The following is a 22,181-nucleotide window of genomic DNA, read 5'->3' as shown; positions in this document are numbered from 1 at the left end:
GATATATATTGGGAACATGAACATTAGCTTCCAAATCGTAACCTTGCACTGCGTCACATTTACCAGGAGATATATACTTCAGTATCACCTTAACACTATTCACTGAACAGCCGAATGTTGCATCGTGTTGTAACTGTAAAAATGCATCTTGCTGTAATAATGTTGCAATGTGATATCGTGCTGCAAAAGTGATGTAACGTTACATCATGATATAATAGTGGTGTAATGTTGCATCATGCTGTATTAATGTTGTATTGTTGCTGTATTACAGTGTATCATCGTGCTGTAATAGTGTTGTAATGATAATAATAAATAATAATAATGCTGGATATGTGTTAAGCGCCAGTGTACACATATTCATGCAAGCTCATGACGCATTAAAATCATGACACATTAGATTTGGATCGACAGAGAGTTCCAAAAGAGAGACGCAACGTGCTGAAAAGTGGTCTTTCCAGAAGAGGAGAGCCGAGCTTGGGGTAGTTTTAGGAGCTGTTGCTCCTAGGAAGAAAACGTCCTGGAAGGCACATACTTGAGGAGAGATGAGAGATACGAAGGACCGAGGTTGTTGAGACACTTAAAAACTGTGCATGGAACTTTAAAGTCTGCTTGGTACTGAACAGGAAGCTAGTGTGAAGATTTTTATCACAGGGGTTGTATGATCATATTTCGACCTTATTGGTGTAATTCTGACGGCTGTATTTTGCACTTCGTGGAGTTTCTGCATGTGGTCTTTGGGCAATCCAGTGAGAAAGCAGTTATCAAGGCTGGAAGAAACAAAACACCCGACCAGGATATGTGCACACTCTTTAGTGATGTATTTTCGGATGGTACCAATGGAATGAATGTGAAAATAGGAAAAGCCATGGGAATATCAGACAGTAGCTGTACTCCAAGATATTCAACTTGTCGTGACGGGGAGATACATGCAGAAGCAAACTTCACTTGTTCAACATCTACATTGTCAATGTGCTGTTTTCTTCCGACAACAATACCTCAGTTTTATCTTCATTTAACTTTAGTTTTCTTTCGGTTATCTATGACTTTATTTCAGTAGTACAGTTTTCTATGGAATCCGAGAAGGGACATTGTCGCGTTGTCGCATTGTCACGTTGCGCCCTCTCAAAAACAAGCAAAATGAGGTGAAAATTAATCAAAGCGCGACAATGCGACAATGCGACAACGCGACATTTCGCCCATTTGTCGCATTGTCGCGATGTCGCGTGTCGCGTTTTGAGTAACATTTTCTCTGTTCCTCCAAAGTGCGACACGCGACAATGCGACAACGCCACAATGTCCCTTCTCGGATTCCATAGAAAACTGTACTACTGAAATAAAGTCATACATAACCGAAAGAAAACTAAAGTTAAATGAAGATAAAAATGCGAAGGTCAAAATATGTCGTGTTGTCGCATTGTCGCCCTATCTAAGATGTGTGAAGAAAAAACTAAGCATTTACTAAAACGCGACAATGCGACATATTGAAATGTCGCATTGTCGCATTGTCGCGTTGTCGCCCTTTTCGATTACCGGTGCGCATGCGTAGAAAGTCAATTATAGTACGCATGCTCAGGAAAAGTTAAAATGTTCGAAATGGCAGTTGGGCTGCTTTTCTTGAACTTAATGCAAATCTTCATTGTTGGTTTGAAAATTATTTCATATATAAATGTATTTACCCAATGAAGTGTGTTTTAGCAGCAAGACAATTATTTGCGCAACTTTTCATTGTAATCACTGCACACGGTTGCCCTGTCATTCAAGGCGGGGCATTTGCTGTGTAGAGTTAGTCTTTTAATCACACCAGGCAACTATTATCATAAGTTCGAATCCCAGCACCATACACATTAATCACTTTGAACATTTCGCCGATATCCAGATGACAGGTTGTGAGAAACTGAAATATTGTTAAGATTCAAGCCACATCGGCAGAAACATCAGGTCATGTCCTCGAATGAGTCACTATGTTCCATAATGTAGTTCCAGTCACAGTTTCATGGTACAGCCTTGTCCGACGCTGATGAATTTGTTCAAGATCTGCCTCTGTTCAGCCAGCAGTGGATGGATACCGAGTAGAATGAGATATCACGTAACTACCCGACACGTCAAAGACTGTTTAGGTCGGCTTTGAACGTGATAATGGGAAAACGCCATACAAATGGACTGTTATCATTGTGATATACTATCCCAAGAAATAAACGCATAGACGAGAAATCTGTTGAGAAAAGTTTATAACTCGTCCATAAATAGACTTTAGTGCATGAATTTTATGTCAGTAATGAGTGCATGTGCTTTAGAAGAAGGTAATGTCTATAAAACATATAATATACTTCTAGACAGGGAAGACGTTGATGACGACGTAGCACGACCTTGACGTCGGGTTTTCTGGTTCTCAAACGAATCTCTTTCAGCCTGTTCCGTACAGTTTGACCTGACATCCTCTGAAGCCCAGGTGCCCTGGCTGTTGTGCTCTCACCCGTGGGAGTACCATCACGCAACAGCAGTACCCGCATGTACCTATTTGAGCTGCAGTGGTAACTCTAGGTCTGCCTGAAAAGGGGCGGTGATTTCTTACATCTGTTTGGTTGCAACGAGCTGCAAGTCATTATATCTTGCTCAGACTAACATTCAGACGCCTGGCAACAGAAGAGTTGTGAAAATACAAATCGCCTATGCGTTTCTTTTGGAGAGATGGTTTATTAGAAACGATGAAATAGCTTGGTAGTGTTGCGTACCCTTGAAGTGCCAGAAACCAAGTCTCCCTCCCTCCCTCCTCCTACTCTGCGACGCTCCAATCCATTCCACACCACACCTTCCCTCTCCCCTCCTCCTCCTTCACTCCTCCGGCGCTCCATTCTACTCCACTCCACCCTAGCCCACTCCTCTCCGCTTCGCTCCACACCACTCCTCACTCCTCCGCCGCTGCACTCTCTCAAGGTTTGGGAAGCTTCGCAAATTGGCAAGGTATTTCAATACAATAATGTGTTGTCATGTCTGTTTTTAGTTCTATTTGAATCCTGTCTTATTAACCCTGCATATGAGATAATTCACAATATATCTCATACTTTTCTCATATGGATACTTGATCAAGCGATACTTATGTACTTGTATCGTTTCAAACATGCACCTACTGAACCATAATATTCTTCAGCAAAATGGACAGTTTGAATACGGCATTCCATTAACCACGCACCCTTAACCCACACACTAACACGGCAACATGGATGTTCATTTATCATTGTTCTGACTTCGAATCACGGGTATCTCAGCTCTTAAAAAGCATATGAAAATATTCATGCTTGTGATAGTTTTTGGATTCCGCCGTAACTAATACAACGCGACACGCGACAATGCGACAACGCGACATTTTCACGAAATGTCGCGTTGTCGCATTGTCGCGCGTCGCGCTTTGCTAAAAGATTGATCACAGTATGGATTATAACATATTGACTAAAACGCGACACACGACAATGCGACAACGCGACATTTTCACGAAATGTCGCGTTGTCGCATTGTCGCGCGTCGCACTTTGTTAAAAGATTGATCACAGTATGGATTATAACATATTGACTAAAACGCGACACGTGACAATGCGACAACGCGACATTTTCACGAAATGTCACGTTGTCGCATTGTCGCGCGTCGCGCTTTGTTGAAATTTTGACCAATGTATGTGTTGTAGCTTAATGACTAAAACGCGACAATGCGACAACGCGACATTTCGTCAAAATGTCGCATTGTCGCATTGTCGCGTGTCGCGTTTTAGTTAGACTAACAACTAGTCTCTGAAATGAACATATTTTACTGAAAAACGTTCATAGGTAAAAAAATAATATAATGAAATGGAGTCCTGAGACTTTCTTCATTTTCAGGACATTTTATTGCCCCCAACAATACCCTACCCAGCCGGACCCCTACTCCCTCTCAGTGTGGTGTGGGCAGCTCTGGGGAAGTATCAACTGTAGCAAACACATAGCTCAGGGTTAGCATCTCTTGAGACTAATGATATGGCTGGAAAACTGGATGTATCCAAAACTCCAACAAAGATATCAAATATAATTTTTCTATCAAATCAAAATATTCTGTCTGCAATATATACGGCAGTTTGAAATCACATGGTACAGGAGAAAACTGTTTATTGGGAGTAGTAAGAGAGAGCCATCCATGTCTTTGATTGAAATGTTTTACAAGTAACAGTGAACAGAAAATGTTCAACACACACAGCGTGTAGAAAATGTTCACGAGGCCACAATTCTTTGTGCCGTCTTGTAAAACCCTTTGAAAAGACTGCCATCGATTTGTTCCTGTCCTGTGGAACTGAAGTCGCAAACCTACTGAGATAAAAAAAAACAGTCTGTTGTACAGATGCTGAAGCAAATATATCCAAGAAAGCCCATGCAAGTCTAGAAAATGTGGCAAGTCTAGATTCCCTTAGCTTCTGAAAGTGAAGAAGGTCTCAGTCTCCATTTTATTAGGTCTTCAGACTGAAAGTCTGGAAGGCCTACTGTTATTATCCGAATAATTTTCTTTTTCTTCTTATTATTATTATTTGTACGAATTTTGTACCAGCTCTCCTGACCTAACCACAGGATGGATTTCGATCAAACTTTCAGGGATGATAGCCTGTATGCTGAAATTGATACAATGGAAAAAAATTGTTCCGTCCTCCGGTAAGGGCAGACAACCCAAAATGTAAAAATCTTTCACCCTGAATATCTAGGAACCTATAAGAGATAAATTAACCAAAGGACAAGGTATGATAGAGGCCCTTATTGGCCCACAACATGTCATGATTATCAAAATTTTACAACACGATAATTTTAGCATAAAAGGAGCTAAATTAATTGTTGAAGTTACCTCCAATTGCATTTTTATGTTTCTAGTGTTGTTAGTTTTCCTCTTTGAAGACCTCAAAGTTAATATATTTTACAATATCTTATAGAAACCTACATTGTCTGATTTTCAGAGTGATAGAAAAGTGTGAGCAAAAGCGTGACCCATCCCAATTTTTTCACCACATATGAAGCGAGTAAATTAGAATGTACACCTAAAAAATTGTGGTGGGTCACACTTTTGCTCACATCAAAATCTTTAAAAAAGTACATTTTTTCGGTTTATGAAATTGCCCCATACAACATCTCAAAAAATAAACATTGACATAAACTAACATCTTTAAAAACAATCCATGACATTTACACATCTGTGCCATGATACACTATATTTTGAATGGTTTTTGTGCTCTAAAATACACACATAAAACATCGTTATTAAAATTTTCAATATCATATTAGGCACTCACAAGGCAGATTTATGAGAGGTAAACATTGTGTTTGGTTGATGATCTCTGCTAGAAAAGTAAGAATATGTCTGAAGATTTTCAAAATATGATCAAGCAGTACTGTAAAGGTGAAAATCTTTGTTATTATGTAAGAATTTGATCATAGTTTTTCTATCATCTGTGTATCAGACACCTTTGAGTCACCTGTCACTGTCAAAATAACACTGTCATTCAACAGGATTGCCATGTATACATATAAACATATGCATTTTCCAAGAACTTATGTACCTTGATGTTTCCAATGACATATTAGATTTCATTTAACCAAAATGACTACACTTAACTGCTGTATGAAAAAGATGTTTTAGCTAGAATAAGAACATTGTATCAAGGTCTAGCAGGTGATGAACACAAGCAGACGTCAAGTCATACATAGTTGTAAAGTGTAATATATAAGCTTAAATTCACAGTGGGAGGCAAAGGAATATGTAGCCTAATGGTTGCAATAGTGGACTGTAGGTTTCTTTTGTTATCAGACATGCAGGTTCAAATCCATGTAACTTTTCTTACTTTTTTTCAAAGTTGGTTTATCAAGCCTACATTGTTTAACTAAACTGTTTCACATCAAATCCAAATATTGTAATTTTTTTCTTAAGTTTGGTAATCTATGTTACAACACTGGTGAAACAAGCTTTAATTAACATCATGTAAATCTTTTCTTAAGACACTGACCATTCACCTTTTCAAGTCGGTCTAGTTGCCCAAATATTTTGTTCCCAATATTTTAAATTCATATTTTATACATTTTGATCTACTTTAGGTTTATACACTTTTGAATACTGCAGTTCTTGAGAGTGAATCAGATATTGAGATTAATGACTGTATGAATGAAGAGTAATAATGTATGTTTTATATCTTTAAAGTGGATAAGTTGTGAATAATTACTCTGTGAAGTCTTTTGAATGCTGACTTTAACATGTGCATAGTGTTAATATGAACCTATACTGACAAAGAAATTTCACACGAAATGGGCACCTTTGAGGTCAAGACCTGTGATTTTTAGTGCAAAATGGTTGGCTATTGTAATAACATATGATGATTGAGATGGTAACTGTATATTTGCTAAAACTGGTGGTAAATGCTGACTCCACTTACTTGTTAGAATGAAGCTGTGCCCAAAATGTAGTTTCACCCAAAACAGGCCCATGTGATTCTTAGTGCAACATGATTGCTATCATGCTTACATGTTGTAAAATTGACCCATGGATTACATTTGCAAAGATTGCTGTGAGTAATGACTGAGTTTTGGGGACACAATTGGCAAGTAATTGAATTAACAATGTTTTGCAACCCTAATTGGGCCCCTTGAAGTTAAAACATTATTACTGACATTGACATGTTTTTCAGCATGACTAATTGTCGTAAAACTGCTGTAATATGTATGTAAATAAAATAACAGCTGTAAATAAGCCATTATGGCACAATGATATTTCAGACTTGTTATTTTTCATGGGAACTGATAAAACCCATTTTGGGCCCCTCTGCAGAAAAATTACACCTCACAACATATATAATATAGCATTTTTATGCAAAGCTAACTTGTCTCTAAACAAATAACATGTTTTCAGCCAATTCTGTTAGTGGGCCAAAAACCACCCTTATCATACCTTGTCCTTTTCACACAAGGTAGACAACATCATTCTCCATCGACTCAAAGCACAGTGGAAGTTGGCCGCCGTGACAGATTTTCCGCTATTTTGAAAAAAACTGAAATTTTCGCCGATTTTCGCGTTTTGCCAGTGCCTGTCTTTGAAAATCTTCTTCGCCAGAACGGCATATATCACAATCACCATTTGTTACTCCATTAGAAAGCTCATACCCTGGAAAGCTTAATTTGCTCAAGGCATCGTGATATCTTACATAGCTTCGGAGTTATCGCCCTTGAAAGTTGGTCAAATTTTCAAAGGGTTCATTAAAATGTCATAACTCTGCGAAAACACACTGGATTTCATCGTTCATGGTACCAAACTGTAGCTAATTGAACGGCGAACATCTTTGCTTCACATTATGGTTATGTGAAAAATCAATACTTACGTCACAATTACGACGGAAAGAAAATTTGTACATTTCCAGCCTGAATCAACTCAAGTTTTAACAAAATGTTCCCGTCCGGCTGTGACAGGCAGATATCTATTTTTAACGCCGCTTTGGCACACTCAAATTAGAACTCGAGTTTCCCTTCACCTGCATTACAATGGGTTAACAAGGAATGGTCACAGAAATACATGAGCGTTAAGGAAATAGTCGATTGTGTAAAAGTCAGTGAGTTGAGTTTTACGCCGCACTCAACATTATTCCAGCTAGTGATCAACAGCATGAGCATCGATCTGCGCAATGTGGAACCTATTAGTTTGTATATTGCTTTGCGCCGCGCTCAGCAGTATTAGTGGTATGGAAATGTCAGGTTCTAATCTTTCCACTAGTTTGAATATTGCTTTACGCCACATTCAGTCGTATTCCTGCGTTACACTGGCATAGCAGTGAGTGTTCACAGAAATACATGAGGATTAAGGAAATAGTCGATTTTGTTACAGTGAGTGAGTTGAATTTTACGCCGCACTCAGTACTATTCCACCTATATGCCTGTGGTCTCTAAATGATCGAATCTGGACCAGACAATCCAGTGATCAACGGCATGAGCATCGACCTACCCAATTTGGAACCTATGACCTACAAACAAAACAGTTAGTGTATGGGAAATGTCAGGTTGTAATCTTTCCAGTACTTTGTATATCTGACTTTGCCATCCAGTTTCTGTTTCTGCAGTTTCTGAATTATGTGGTCGTGTCAGCAGTGTTGACTCAGTGCCAAATAAATGTAAAAATTACCGCAGTGGACGGTCCTCCTCCTCGGAGGGTGTATGGAGGAAGTCTGAAGACCGTCAGTATTGCCCTTGAGGCAATCCTAGTTATGTTATTCTTATTTTTTTACTGAGACCTTTTCCCAGTAAAATATGTTCATTTGAGAGAGTTAGTATAGTTATTAGTATACCGATGACATTGTGAGTTGAGGGAGGAATTCCAGGAAGGAAGATCAGGAAATTTGAATAAAACCCGACACATGTTGCCTCGCGGTGAGAGGACAGGGCACGAGGTCTTAGCCAAGTGTGGGGCGATGGGGGAGCTGTAGGGGAGCCTCCCCATGAATTTATACTAAACACCAGTGACAGCTAGAGATCAACTGATAATTACTAGCCATATACTGGCTATGAATTCAGCAGATTGGTACAGACCCTGAAGCTATGAAAATCTAGACTTGCCACATTTTCTAGACTTGCTTGGGCTCTCTTGAATATATATACCTCAGGGTCTGTACGACAGACTACGTTTTACTTAATATCTTATAATTCACACTGTAGTCAATATTTTAACAAAACGCGACGCGCGACAATGCGACAATGCGACATTTCATCAAAATGTCGCGTTGTCGCATTGTCGCGTGTCGCGTTTTAGTTAATATCTTATAATACATACTGCAGTCAATATTTTAACAAAGCGCGACGCGCGGTAGTGCGTGAATACGACATTTCATCAAAATTTTATTAGTTACGGCGGAATGTAAAAACAAATATGACAAGCATGATTATTTTTCGACATAGGTTCAGATAGCCAGGGATCGACATCAGAATAATGATAAATGAATGTACGTCTAGTCGTGAAGTCCAGAGTGGTTGAGTGTCGTTGCTTAACGGAATGGTTCTATTCAGACTGACCCTTTTGCTGAATTTGTTTTTTTTTTTGATATAACAGCCGTAGGTTTAAAACGATACAAGTACATGTATATCGCTGGATCTGGTATCCGTATGAAAAAATTATGAGGCATATTGTGAATCAGGCTATGTGCAGGATTAATAATATAGGATTCAAACAGAAATGAAAACGGGCATCACTATACATCATTGTAATGAAATACCGTGCTATTTATACCAATAAACCTTGGGTGAGTGGAGTGGAGCGGCGAGAAGAGTATGAGGAGTGAGGGAGGGAAAGCTGGTTTCTGGCACTACAAGTGTACGCAACTCTACCAAGTGATGTCATTGTTTCTAATATCCTACTGCTAACAGTCCATTTGTAAGGCGTTTTCCCATTATCACGTTCAAAGTCGACCAAAACTGTCATTGAGGTGACGGATGATTAAGTGATATCTAATTCTACTTGGTATCCATCCACTGCTGGCTGAACAGAGGCAGATCCCAGACAAATACATCAGCGTCGGACAGGACTGTACCACGAAACTGTCAGGAGCCACATTATGGAACATAGTGACCCATTCGAGGACATCACCTGATGAATTTGCCGATGTGGCTTGAATTTTAACAATATCTTAGTTTTTCACAACCTGTAATCACAACCTGTCATCGAAATCTCCAAAGTGATTAATGTGTATGGTGCTTGTATTCGAACGTATGGTAATAACTATCTGGTGTGACTAATAAGAGACTAACTGCTCAGCAAATTGCCCCGCCTTGAATGACAGGGGTACAGTGTTCCGTGATTACAATGAATAGTTGGGCTACTAATTCGTTTTGCTGCTAGAACACACTTGACTGGCTAAATACATTTGCAACATGTAAAACAATAAAGAAAGATTTGCGTTAAGTTCAAGAAGAGAAGGCCCATTGCCATTTCGAGCACTACTTCATTTTAAAAACCATTGGAGGTAACGAAAGACCAGTGAAGTATGGAATAGAGTATAACATTTTCTGCGCATGCGTAGATTAAATGACTTTCTACACATGCGCATCGGTAACAAAAAGGGCGACACCGCAACAATGCGACATACATTTTGTCGCATTGTCGCGTTTCAGTTAATTTGTTAAATGCATACTATGGTCAATATTTTAATAAAGCGCGACACGCGACAGTGCGACATTTTGATGAAATGTCGCGTCGTCGCTTTGTCGCGTGTCGCGTTTTAGTGAATTCTTACATATCTTAGATAGGGCGACAATGCGACAACGCGACATATTTTGACCTTGAAAAGTGTCGCTATGTCGCGTGTCGCACGTTGGAGGAACAGAGTAAATGTTATTCGGAACGCGACATGCGACATCGCGACAATGCGACAAACAGGCGAAATGTCGCGTTGTCGCATCGTCGCGCTTTGGTTAATTTTCACCTCATTTTGCTTGTTTTTGAGAGGGCGACAACGCGACAATGAGACAACGCGACAATGTCCCTTCTCGGATTCCATAGTTTTCAGCTTGTTGTAGGGTAAACAACATTGATTCAGTGTTAACTTCATTAGTTGTACATCGTCTGCATAAGAGAAATGAGGAGTCTCAAAACTTGTCAGTTATGGTTTTGAGTCAGTTTACGTATAAGAGAAACAGCACAGGTCCCAACACTGATCATTGTGGTATTCCACACGAGAGCACTGTCTTCTCTGAAAACTGTCCTGAGACATATGTACAGACTGCCGCCTGATATAAAGATAAGACGCAAACCAAGAGAGCGTTGTTCCAATGATACCAACTTGATGCTGTAGAATATCAAGGAGTTTGGAATGGTCAACCGTCTCGAACTCTGCTCTGAGATCTAAAAACGTTGCCATGTCACCAGGACCCACTAGACATCCGAGATCATTGACAACTCACAGGAGTAAGATCCCAGTTGAATGTTGTGGAGGTTGTAATTGCACGTTTCTTCTTGTGACGAAGGATTGCAACAGGTCCATACTAACCCGGTGATAACCGAACCTAAAAATCTCGTTTAACGTTAGACCACAGAAACATCACTGAAATGGACAATCCTGCGATTGTTCTTGAGCTCTGTGTCCGACGTCCGCGTTTGCCATTACACTAACTCTAACAGCCGAGACATGAAAGGCGGATCTTATCAGAAACATGTGATGGACATACAGCCAAAAGTCTTTACCATCTTTTAACAACACTCTTATAACGCAAAATCAAGATGGTAACGGACATCAGCGTAGAATTTTTGTAATTTTTAAGTATCTCTAGTTTTTACTACAATCGTCAGCAGTTGAAGGAGTGATGTAACTCTATCTGGGTTCCATGTAGATAGCAAAGGTACAGTAAGTCCCCAGGGTACCCATGGTCTCCAATATAGCGAAACAATTTCTGTTGTTGGAGATCTATAGCCCATGTTTTGTTGTAATGTTGTCTCCAGTGATGTATTTTTATGAAAACGTTCTAGTTTTAAATTAAGGGCTGTGATAGTCCTTTGATGACAGGTTTTTACGTTCTACATTTGTTGATTTATAGTGATATACATTGAATTGTTCTTGTCGTGATACGGCTGCAGTATTGCCGATGTGATGCTAAATATTAACTCAATCACTCATCGGACATCATCCGTTGCTGCCTGAGGTCGTTTGGGAGTTCACAGGCAGCAGATTTTTAAATGTTTTCTGTAACAATTTACCGCGAGTAAACTGACAGCAAATGCAGGACATACACAAGGGCAGTTGTAGGTCCTTCTGTAAGATTGGACAGCAATAACGTGTTGTAGTGTTGTTATGTTGGTCGTCATGATGTCACAGTGTTGTTATGTCGATCATCACGATTCTGTAGTGTTGTTATGTTGGTGGTCATGATGTCATAGTATTGCTATGTCGGTCATCACGATGCTGTTGTGTTGTTATGTTGGTGGTCATGATGTCATAGTTTTGCAATGTCGGTCATCACGATGCTGTAGTGTTTCTATGTTGGCCGCCATGATGTCATAGTGTTGCTATGTCGGTCATCACGATGTTGTAGTTTTGTTATGTTAGTCGTCATGATGTCTAGTGTTGTTATGAGGGTAGTCATGGCGCCGTACTGTTGTTTACTCAGTCATCATGATGTCATAGTGTTATGTCGGTCGTAATGACGTCACAGTGTTATGTCATTCATCATGATGTCATAGTATTATGTGGGACGTCACGATGTGGTAGTTTTGTTACGTGGGTGGTCATGATGTCATAGTGTTGTTATGTTGGTGGTCATGGTGTTGTATTGTGGTTTACTCAGTCGTAATGATGTCACAGTGTCATTACAGTCATCATGATGTCATAGTATTATGTAGGACGTCATGATGTGGGAGTTTTGTTGTGTGGGTAGTCATGATGTCATAGCGTTATATCGGTCATCATGATGCCATAGTGTTGTTATTTGGTGGTTATTGTGTTGTACTGTGGTTTACTCTGTCGTCATGATGTCACACTGTTATGTCACAACGATAACAAACAGCAACTCGGCGGAAGGTTGAATACGACATCCAGCTGATTCATTTCACTGATTAACTAATGGGCGAGTTGGTATTTGACCTACATGCCGCAGATAAATTTATAAGGTGCGTTTATGTGAATTTCATTACAATGGACCTCCTCTTTTCTACTTCAGATTGAAGAGCATTGAAGACCTTAAATATTTTCTTATTTCACAGACTAAAGGACACGCTGAACCAATTAATGATGGCACTTTACAACACTGACTGATCAAAGACGGTTCACGGTGTATCCTCCCATTTAACGATACAAACCTTTCAGCTGAATGTAAGCTAGGTAATTATAGTTTGCCTCAGATAGATATTGGAGCATTTCATGCAGAATGATTTGCAAACAATAATCGTTTTCATTATTTATTGATGATGTCAATGAGATATCAAAACAATTATAGTATGCATAAACTTAATAAAGGAAATCACTGAACAAAGATGTTTTAATCACATTAATAAAGTCATAAATAGAACACGAGTATTTCAAGAATCACCATCACAGAAATATCATAGCAGCCTGATTTTGGTATCAGGAAATGATGTCTCAGTGGTCCTCAAATCAGTCTGTATTCTTGTTGGGGCCAAGGGACGGATCAAGTCAAACCGTCATGTATACCTTGTGACATGTCCATAAGGTACCAGAACGTGAACAAGTGGATATGATACATAACCAGCCCTGGCATGGATGATGCAGACTTGATTCTACATCCTCAGGCAGGTATTACATGTTTCATCCAAGAGAATCTCAGCAAACTGCGGGACTGTTCGAGGGTGGAGAAAGCAGACAGGTTGTCTTCGTCACAATCTGTGTCTCTGTCCATCTTTCTTTCAGTCCTACTTCAGAACGTGAATTGGGTAGTGAAGATAGGAGCTTATGGCAATGTCTGCACAGGGAAGTACTACTGCTTGAGAAGGATGGAAACGCAAGAATCTTGCCTTTATTTTTTCCTCCAATCGCCTGCCACAACAGGTATGCATCTGTGCTGTCTTGTCTCTTCATCGTTTTCTCACTATTCTCAGAAACTCGATTTTACCCGTGTCTAAGGCAGGATGGTTCTGCTCGGTCTGCCTTTTGAAGTAGTCTTCAGCAGTGGTACACATCTGTCAGCACGGATCTTTACAACATATCTTTTTATATCTTTTTTATTTCATTTCATTTTTATCATTATTTTATACGTACCTTCTAGTTGTGACAATGTGCTATATAATACTTGCAAGCCAAATCAAGAAATATACCGGCACTTACCTTCCTCGACTTTGAGATCCCTAATGCACCCACGTCAGCTGCTTCTCGTGACTATGAGTTATCTCTGTTCCTAGCGTTAGGTCATCTCCGTATCAAATTTCCGAGAAATCACGGTGTTGAACCGAGCTATCTCATGTTGAAATCCCTCGTTAATAGGTTGACTACAGGCCAACAATTATTCTTTGGGGACCAGATCTAAAATATCACGCTTCCCTTTTGTAACTCGTTTACCGATGGTGAGTCATAAGATATAGAGTGGTAGTTTGGACATTTGGGATGGGTTAATATAATTAACATGGGGTGTTGGTGTGTTCTTGGCTATGCGCATAACACATCCCGCAGGTTGGTGTGGTCTGCCTGGTATGTGCAGCCTATGCAGTCTTATAAAAGTAGTAGCTTCATAGCACTCCTTGTCTTTAGTCCATTGGTCCGCCAGAGGTGAGGGCATTTATTTCAGTTGTTTGAGTCCTGTTAATCCGGACCAAGTAGATAGGGTTTTTGTGTTAGCCACAGGAAATTAATATATTTATTTGTTTTTGGACAATGGCTCGGAACACAGAGCCATGTCTTGTAAGGAGTTAGATTATGTTAATAGGTATAGGTTAGGCTAAGTGGATGGGTATAAATTAGGTTAGGTTGTCAGGCTAGACTAGGTTTAGGTTTTTGTAAATAAATTACTGAGTTTCTTTATTCTATCTGCTATGTTTCTACAGGAACAAGGCCTGATTCATACTACTACTTTAACATCGCCACATAGATAGAATATACAACTCAAGGTCGTAAACCATACAATAGTCAACTTCTACTGTCACTGGGCAGAGACGCCTATTACAATAGTGTTGAACGTTTGAAGTGTTGCTTTTGAATGGACATTTATCCAGGATTCCTCATGGTGTCATAACAAGAGTATCGTAAAAAACTAAAAGTGACTGACGAATCCCATGCCACAATACATCAGGTCTTTGGTAGTGGTAAGAGGCAGGAGTCCTCTGTAAAATTGTCACAGAAAGATAACTGGTTACGAGTACACTGGGCCGATGTAATCATACTGTGTAAAGTGTAATGACAACAGAAGTTAACAGCTATGGATTAGTTCTATTGTTGCGAGTTTATGGCTGAACGTGCGTCTCATTGAAAACTCACTGTAAACTTCAAACTTTCTATATGATTGGGAATTTTCGCGAAATATATTCCGGAATACAAAATATGTGCCCTTAATATCTACTTCAATCTACCAAAGAGCCAATCAGTTTTTATATTAATTATAGTTTTAGGTGTTGTGAGTCGTTGTCGCCTCTTTTACATAGACGCTCTTATGCACTCGTGATATCGAAGTTACGATAAATTAAAGTCCCCAAGCTGGTTCGAGAGTACATGAACACAAACAACACTATAACATGTATACACATTTATTATATATATATATATATCTGCATAAAGTTAATAGCGTTATGTCTTGAAAAGAAAACTTGTCACAAGACTTACTTAAATATTTAAAAAACTGGCCCCAGTTCCTCGAAACAAACTGAAGTCTAAGTTTCGACTTAAGTTTTACATTTTACTCACATTTGAGTAAACACGGGAAAATGAACTTCCCAGAATGAACTGAAATCGACATTTAACTCAAACACAGTAGACACATTGAGTTTGGATGATAGATTGAATAAGTTTGAATGGACTTTTTTATTTCAAAAATACAATTAAGTTAAAATTCAGCTGTTTCATTTTGTCGAACTCATTTCGAAATTTCAGTAAAAACTGAAGTTTGTTTCGAGAAATCGGGCCATGATTGACGCGATTAGTACACCCAACTAAACAAGAACAAATTCATTCCATCTCCGTTTGCATAAGCAGACACAGAAATTGACGTGAATAAATTTGTCAAACTGTTTGCTGTGACAGCCAAGCAACATTCCAGCACCTTAAATAAATTTTCCAGCACCTTAAACAAATTGATCAGGGAGTGAGGATCATGACAGGTATCTGATTCATTAGGCCAAATACGTTTTAGAAAACAATGTTCAGCACACCACAAGGAACAAGCAGGAGACGACTAAAGGTCACTTTCTTAAAGGTACAATCAACCATAACACATGACACATCTGTAATATTGTGTTGTGAGTGAGTGCATTTAGTTTTACGCCGCACTCAGCAATATTACAGCTATATGGCGGCGGTCTGTAAATAATCGAGTCTGGACCAGACAATCCAGTGATCAACAACATGAGCATCGATCTGCGCAATTGGGAACCGATGACATGTGTCAACCAAGTCAGCGAGCCTGACCACCCGATCCCGTTAGTCGCCTCTTACGACAAGCTGAGTCACCTTTTATGGCAAGCATGGGTTGCTGAAGGCCCATTCTACCCCGGGACCTTCAATAATAATATTGTGTTATTGATATTCCATGCTTCTGTTTGTGTCTAGGCTCTTATCAACAGTTTAACGGGAGTTCAGTGGTGCATTGGTCTGGTCTTGAGTGTGTTGGCTGCTGATGGAAAGAAATGAGTGAGTTAAGTGAGTTAATGTTTAACGTCACATCGGCAATGTCTCAGCCATATCGTGACGAGAGCATTTAATTCTGAAATGGAATATATGTATAGTATAAAAACCCGTCAACGAAGGACAGTAAAACAACTAGAATATCACAATATCAGTTTAAAACTAGCATGGAAAGTTAAAAAAATATCACTATTCGGACAATACAATATAAAATCAGGCTATAGATTGCCAACAACTGAAGGTAGATCACCATACTAGGGACCATGGGGCCTTACAGTACCTTTGCTACCTGCATGGACCGTAGTCGGATTTACATCATCCCCTCAGCTGTTAACAATTTAGACACATCTAGCCAAAAATTAAAAATACACATATGCTACGATTAAAACCAGTGGAAGTCTAAACCTACAGGAAATGTTTTGGGACTTACGTACCCTCTCAGGAGGACAAAAATTTCAACCCCCTTTGAGGGTACAGCCATCAACAATTCAAGTTACTAATCCAAACTTCCAATAATTAAAATACATCTATTTACACAACAAGTTTTCAAAATTCAACTAAAAAATCAATGTCTTTTAAAAAACCAATAATTAAATGAGATCTAACGCTGGTAAAAAGATCCTTAATTGTTTTAACTGTATAATACTTATCCCTTGTGATGGAGAATTCAACACAGTCAAGCAGGATATGCCGGACCGTGACTCTCTCATCACAAGGGATACAAAACGGAGGATCCTCACCTTTCAATAGGTACGCATGTGTATATCGTGTATGGCCAATAGACATCGTCTTAAAATAACCTCTTCAAATCTGGACTGACAGCCCAAGTAGGTGTAACCAATATACGGTTTTATTTCATGTAATTTATTTATACCTACTTGGGTGTCCCACTTCTTTTGCATCAGATCACGGATGTAGATTCTAATGCTTGCTTTGTAATCAGAGTATGGAATAAGAAGTGGTGTCACAGATTTGTTGAGTGCTGCCTTGGCAGCAAAATCGGCCATTGTGTTACCAGAAATGCCTACGTGGCTGGGTAACCAACAAAAGACGATGTCGTATTGGCCAGTAGCAAGATTATTATACAATTCAATAATATCAATTAAAAGTGGATGTTTACATGATAAATTTTTAATCGCCTGAAGACAAGAAAGAGAGTCTGAATAGATTATATATTGTTTACGTTTAGGGTGTCTTTGAAAATATTTAAGTGCTGTTAATATGGCGTTAGCTTCAGCTGTAAAAATAGAACTATTATCTGGTAATCTAGAAGATATTGTTCTGGATCCAATGACAGTGGCACAAGCCACTGCGCCACCGTCCTTGGACCCATCTGTAAATAAGGATTTATAATTGCTATATTTATGTTTTAATTGATTATATTCTTGCTTATACTGTAAATCATTAGTCTCTGATTTTTTAAATGATGTCAATGTTAGGTCTACTTGAGGCTTGACCAACTGCCAAGGAGGAGAAGAAAGAAGACGGGAGGGAGCTATGTTTTCCAACTGAATGCCAGCAGCAGAAAGAAAGGGTTTAATACTATGTCCGAGAGGCGGGACAAGAGAAGACTTTTTGTTGTATATATCCTCATAAAGGGGATTGAAAACACAGTTATATGCAGGGTTAGAATGATTAGAGTATAATTTAGTAATGTACTGTAAAGCTAACTTTATACGGCGCTGCTCAAGAGAAGGTTCATCAGCCTCAACATAGAGACTGTCAATGGGTGAAGTTCTAAAGGACCCAAGACAAAGTCTCAGACCCTGATGATGGACAGGATCAAGAAGTTTAAGATTGCTTTTGCAGGCTCCACCATATACGATGGATCCATAATCAAGTTTACAACGGACAAGTGATCGATATAGATGGAGGAGGGTAGCTTGATCACCTTCCCATTTAGAATTTGATACCACTTTCAACAGATCAAGTGCTTTCAGGCATTTAGTTTTCAGAGATTTAATATGAGGCAGAAACGTAAGGTGTGAGTCAAAAATTAATCCCAAGAACTTGGCTTCCTTGACTCCTTGATGGGAGTGCCATCTAGAGATAGTTCAGGGTCTTTATGTGGTTTGTACTTACGACAAAAATGTATGCAATTAGTTTTCGATTTAGAAAATTTAAAGCCGTTTTCAAGACACCATTTATTTATTTTGTTTAAACACAACTGCAACTGCCGCTCTATGGTATGCATATTTTTACCACGACAAGAAATATTAAAATCATCCACAAATAAGGATCCATCAATGGAATCGTTTAAAACTTTAGATAAACTGTTTATCTTTATACTAAAAAGTGTGACTGACAAAATACTGCCTTGTGGAACACCCTGATCCTGATTGTAATGATCAGACAGGGTAGAACCCACACGGACTTGAAATTGCCTGTTATTTAAAAATTTGCCTATGAAATGAGGCAAACGACCACGCAAACCGAAATCATGTAGATCTCTCAGAATGCCATACTTCCAGGTTGTGTCATATGCCTTCTCAAGATCAAAAAACATAGACACAGCATGTTGCTTAATAATCAGCGCGTTTTTCACAAAAGATTCTAAACGCAATAAGTGATCGACAGTACTTCTGTTTCTACGGAAACCACATTGTATATCTGTGATAAGGTTATTTGTTTCCAAGTACCAAACAAGTCGATTATTTATCATGCGTTCCATGGTCTTGCAAACACAGCTAGTTAATGAAATCGGACGATAACTGGATGGATCCGTATGATCACGTCCAGGTTTAAGTATTGGTACCAATATAGCATCACGCCATGAAGAAGGAAATTTCCCGGTTGTCCAAATATCATCAAATATTGATAAGAGCGTCTCTAAACAGGATTCTGGTTCATGAATAGAAAATGTTTCATTATAATCTTCCCCATTATCAGAATTGAAATTAATAGTTTTCTTTTCTTCTTGTTTTTGATACTGCTGGAATTGATGGAACATAATTAGAAGAGGAAGAGTGTTTAGCGAGGGTTTCACCCAGTTTATTCGCAATATCTGATTTATCTGTAAGTAACTGATCTCCATGTTTAAGATGATGGACTGTAGATTTAGTACCCTTACCTTTAATTTTCTGGACTATGTTCCATACCTTGGACATGGGTGTCCGAGAATGTATTTTGGATACATAATTTTGCCAAGATTGGCGTTTGTTCTGTCTAAAAGTACGCCGTGCTTTAGCATTTAAAATTTTAAATTTATTTAAATTATGCACCATAGGATGGCGACGGAAATAATGTTCTGCTTTTTTCCTTGCCTTCCTAGCTTGTTTGCATTCATCGCTGAACCATGGTTTTCGAATATGTGGAACTGCAGAGGACTTTGGTATACACTCATCAGCTATGGAATTCAGTTCCTCAGAAAAACATTTAATAGCATCAGGAACGTCAATAAAACGTTCGGGTTTAAGTTTTTCAGCACACAGTGTTTCATATAATGCCCAGTTAGCCTTTTTAAAATTCCGTCTTGATGATGGAGGAACATCGGATGGAGTTACAGCTTTTAATATAGTAGGAAAATGGTCACTTCCACAGAGGTCATCGTGGACTGACCATTCGAATTCATTCAGTAGTTCTGAATTTGTAAGTGACAAGTCGAGAGCAGAATAGGTCCCTGTACCAGGATGTAAATATGTGTTGGAACCATCATTATAAATACACAAATCATTGTCAGAACAAAAGTCCTCCAACAGTTTACCTTTAGTGTTTATAGTTACACTACCCCAGAGTGGGTTGTGCCCATTTAAGTCTCCCATTATAATACAGGGCTTCGGGAGCTGATCATATAGAGCTTGAAGATCAGTTTTGGCAAACATTGAAGACGGTGAAATATGAAGAGAGCATACCGTAAACGCTACATGTAAAGTAATTCTCACTGCAACAGCCTGCATGTTCGTATTAAGTGAAACAGGGCTTTGAACAACGTTTTGTCTGACTAGAATGGATGATCCGCCAGTGGCCCGATCACCCGGAGGTGAAAAACAATGATATGCATTAAAATGACGAAGGTCAAATGTATCTGTTTGTTTTAAATATGTCTCCTGGAGACATATCGCTGAAGGTGTAAAATCTTGGACTAATAGCTGTAATTCATGTAAATTAGTCCTCAATCCTCTGCAGTTCCACTGTACAATATTATTGGAATATTGGATTGGGATTTACTGGGGATCTACCCCGCACTCTTTTGGAGGGCGACAAGATATGTGCCCTAGAATGGACGTCCATGTCTTCAAGAGACCCGTATTTATTGAACAATTGAATTTTGTTCTGTGACCCTTTAGGAGCTCTGCCACTTTGTTGTTTTGAAGCATCAGGCTTTGGCTTCGGTTTACTTTTTACCGTTTGCTGACTATCAGCTGTCGACTGAGATTTTGAGTTTGACTGAGATGATGATTTGTTATCAGAAGAAGACTCTGAGGTACTAGGAAGTGATTCCTCAGTCTGTGATGACATAGTAGGAGATAAAAGCTGTGGAGAGTCGCAATTTACCCAAGTCAAGGTAGTTTGGCAGCCTGTAGATGATTTTGTTATTTTAGATCTGGACTCAGATGGTGGTTTTGCGACTGTAGCATAACTTTCTGTAAGGTCAGATCTCTTTACCATTTTTTTTTGCTTCAGAAAAAGAGATGTTTTGGGTATGTTTTATTCTGTTTATTTCCATTTGCTCTTTCCATATTGGGCACTGTTTTGACGAAGATGAATGGTCGCCTGAGCAGTTGGTGCATTTTCTAAAGTCACTGTCACAATCTTCTGTTGTGTGTGTCTTCTCACCACAGTGAGCACACACAACAGACAATGTGCAGGTAGATACACCGTGTCCATATTTCTGGCATTTAAAACACCTGAGCGGGTTGGGGATGTATGTATCAACCTGAATATTACAGTAACCTGCCTTCACTGATTTGGGTGCATTTGGAGAGGAAAAAGTAAACAGATACGTATTCGTTTTGATGGTTTCGTTGTTTCTCCGGGTTGAAAAGCGCTTGACGTAGAGTACACCTTGATCCTTCATTTCTGATCCTATATCAAGTTCCGACATATCGTCAAACAATCGGTCTCGATCCCTAACGACACCTTTGCTTGTGTTCAGTGTTTTGTGAGCAGACACTGTGACGGGAATGCCCACGAAAGATTTGATGTTCATCAGGTTGGTGGATTGTTGTTTTTTACTACATTCAACTAACAGTGCACCCGAACGTAATCGTCTAATGTTTTTCACATCTCCAGCAATACCTTGAATACCTTTGGAGACAGCAAAGGGGTTAAGCGTTAAAGGTGTCTTGTCAGGAGTCTCAATCACAACGAAACGTGGCCAATACTCAATCAATGCAGACGGTCTATGGTCAGTATCATAAGGGTCAGTTTCAAGTAAACGTTTTGTTTTCTTGGGTGGAATTTCATAAGCCATGGTGAGTTTAATTTGGTTCATCATCCGAGCTCCCCACCCACCACGGAGTGTCACAAGGACAATGCTAAAGCAAGCGGACCTCCAGCCTGCAGCACCAAGGATACCCGGATGATATACTCTAGTAGAAGAATTAAGAAATTAATCTACCAGATTGGCCCTTGAGCCATCGCCTTCTGGCACAAGACTCTAGGCAAAGTTAATATGATCATAATATACAATACTTAAATTTACAGATTAACAATAGTGCCAAGACCAAACTTCAAAATAATTCCAAATCAGATTTCTGCAATGACACATATGTAGTCTATGCACAGGGCTTGGCATGACCAGCCGATTGGTTGAATCGGGCCCATTCAACCACCCGTCTAGGTGAAGTAAGGGCCGAAGTGGTGTGTTGGGCAAATGGAACACAGTTAAAAGCCCAACTGCCCTCAACCACCAGGATCCCGTCCTCCACCGACACGG

Source organism: Haliotis asinina, chromosome 2 (assembly GCF_037392515.1).
Source record: "Haliotis asinina isolate JCU_RB_2024 chromosome 2, JCU_Hal_asi_v2, whole genome shotgun sequence".
NCBI lineage: Eukaryota > Metazoa > Mollusca > Gastropoda > Lepetellida > Haliotidae > Haliotis > Haliotis asinina.
Note: the sequence above shows the minus strand (reverse complement) of the source record.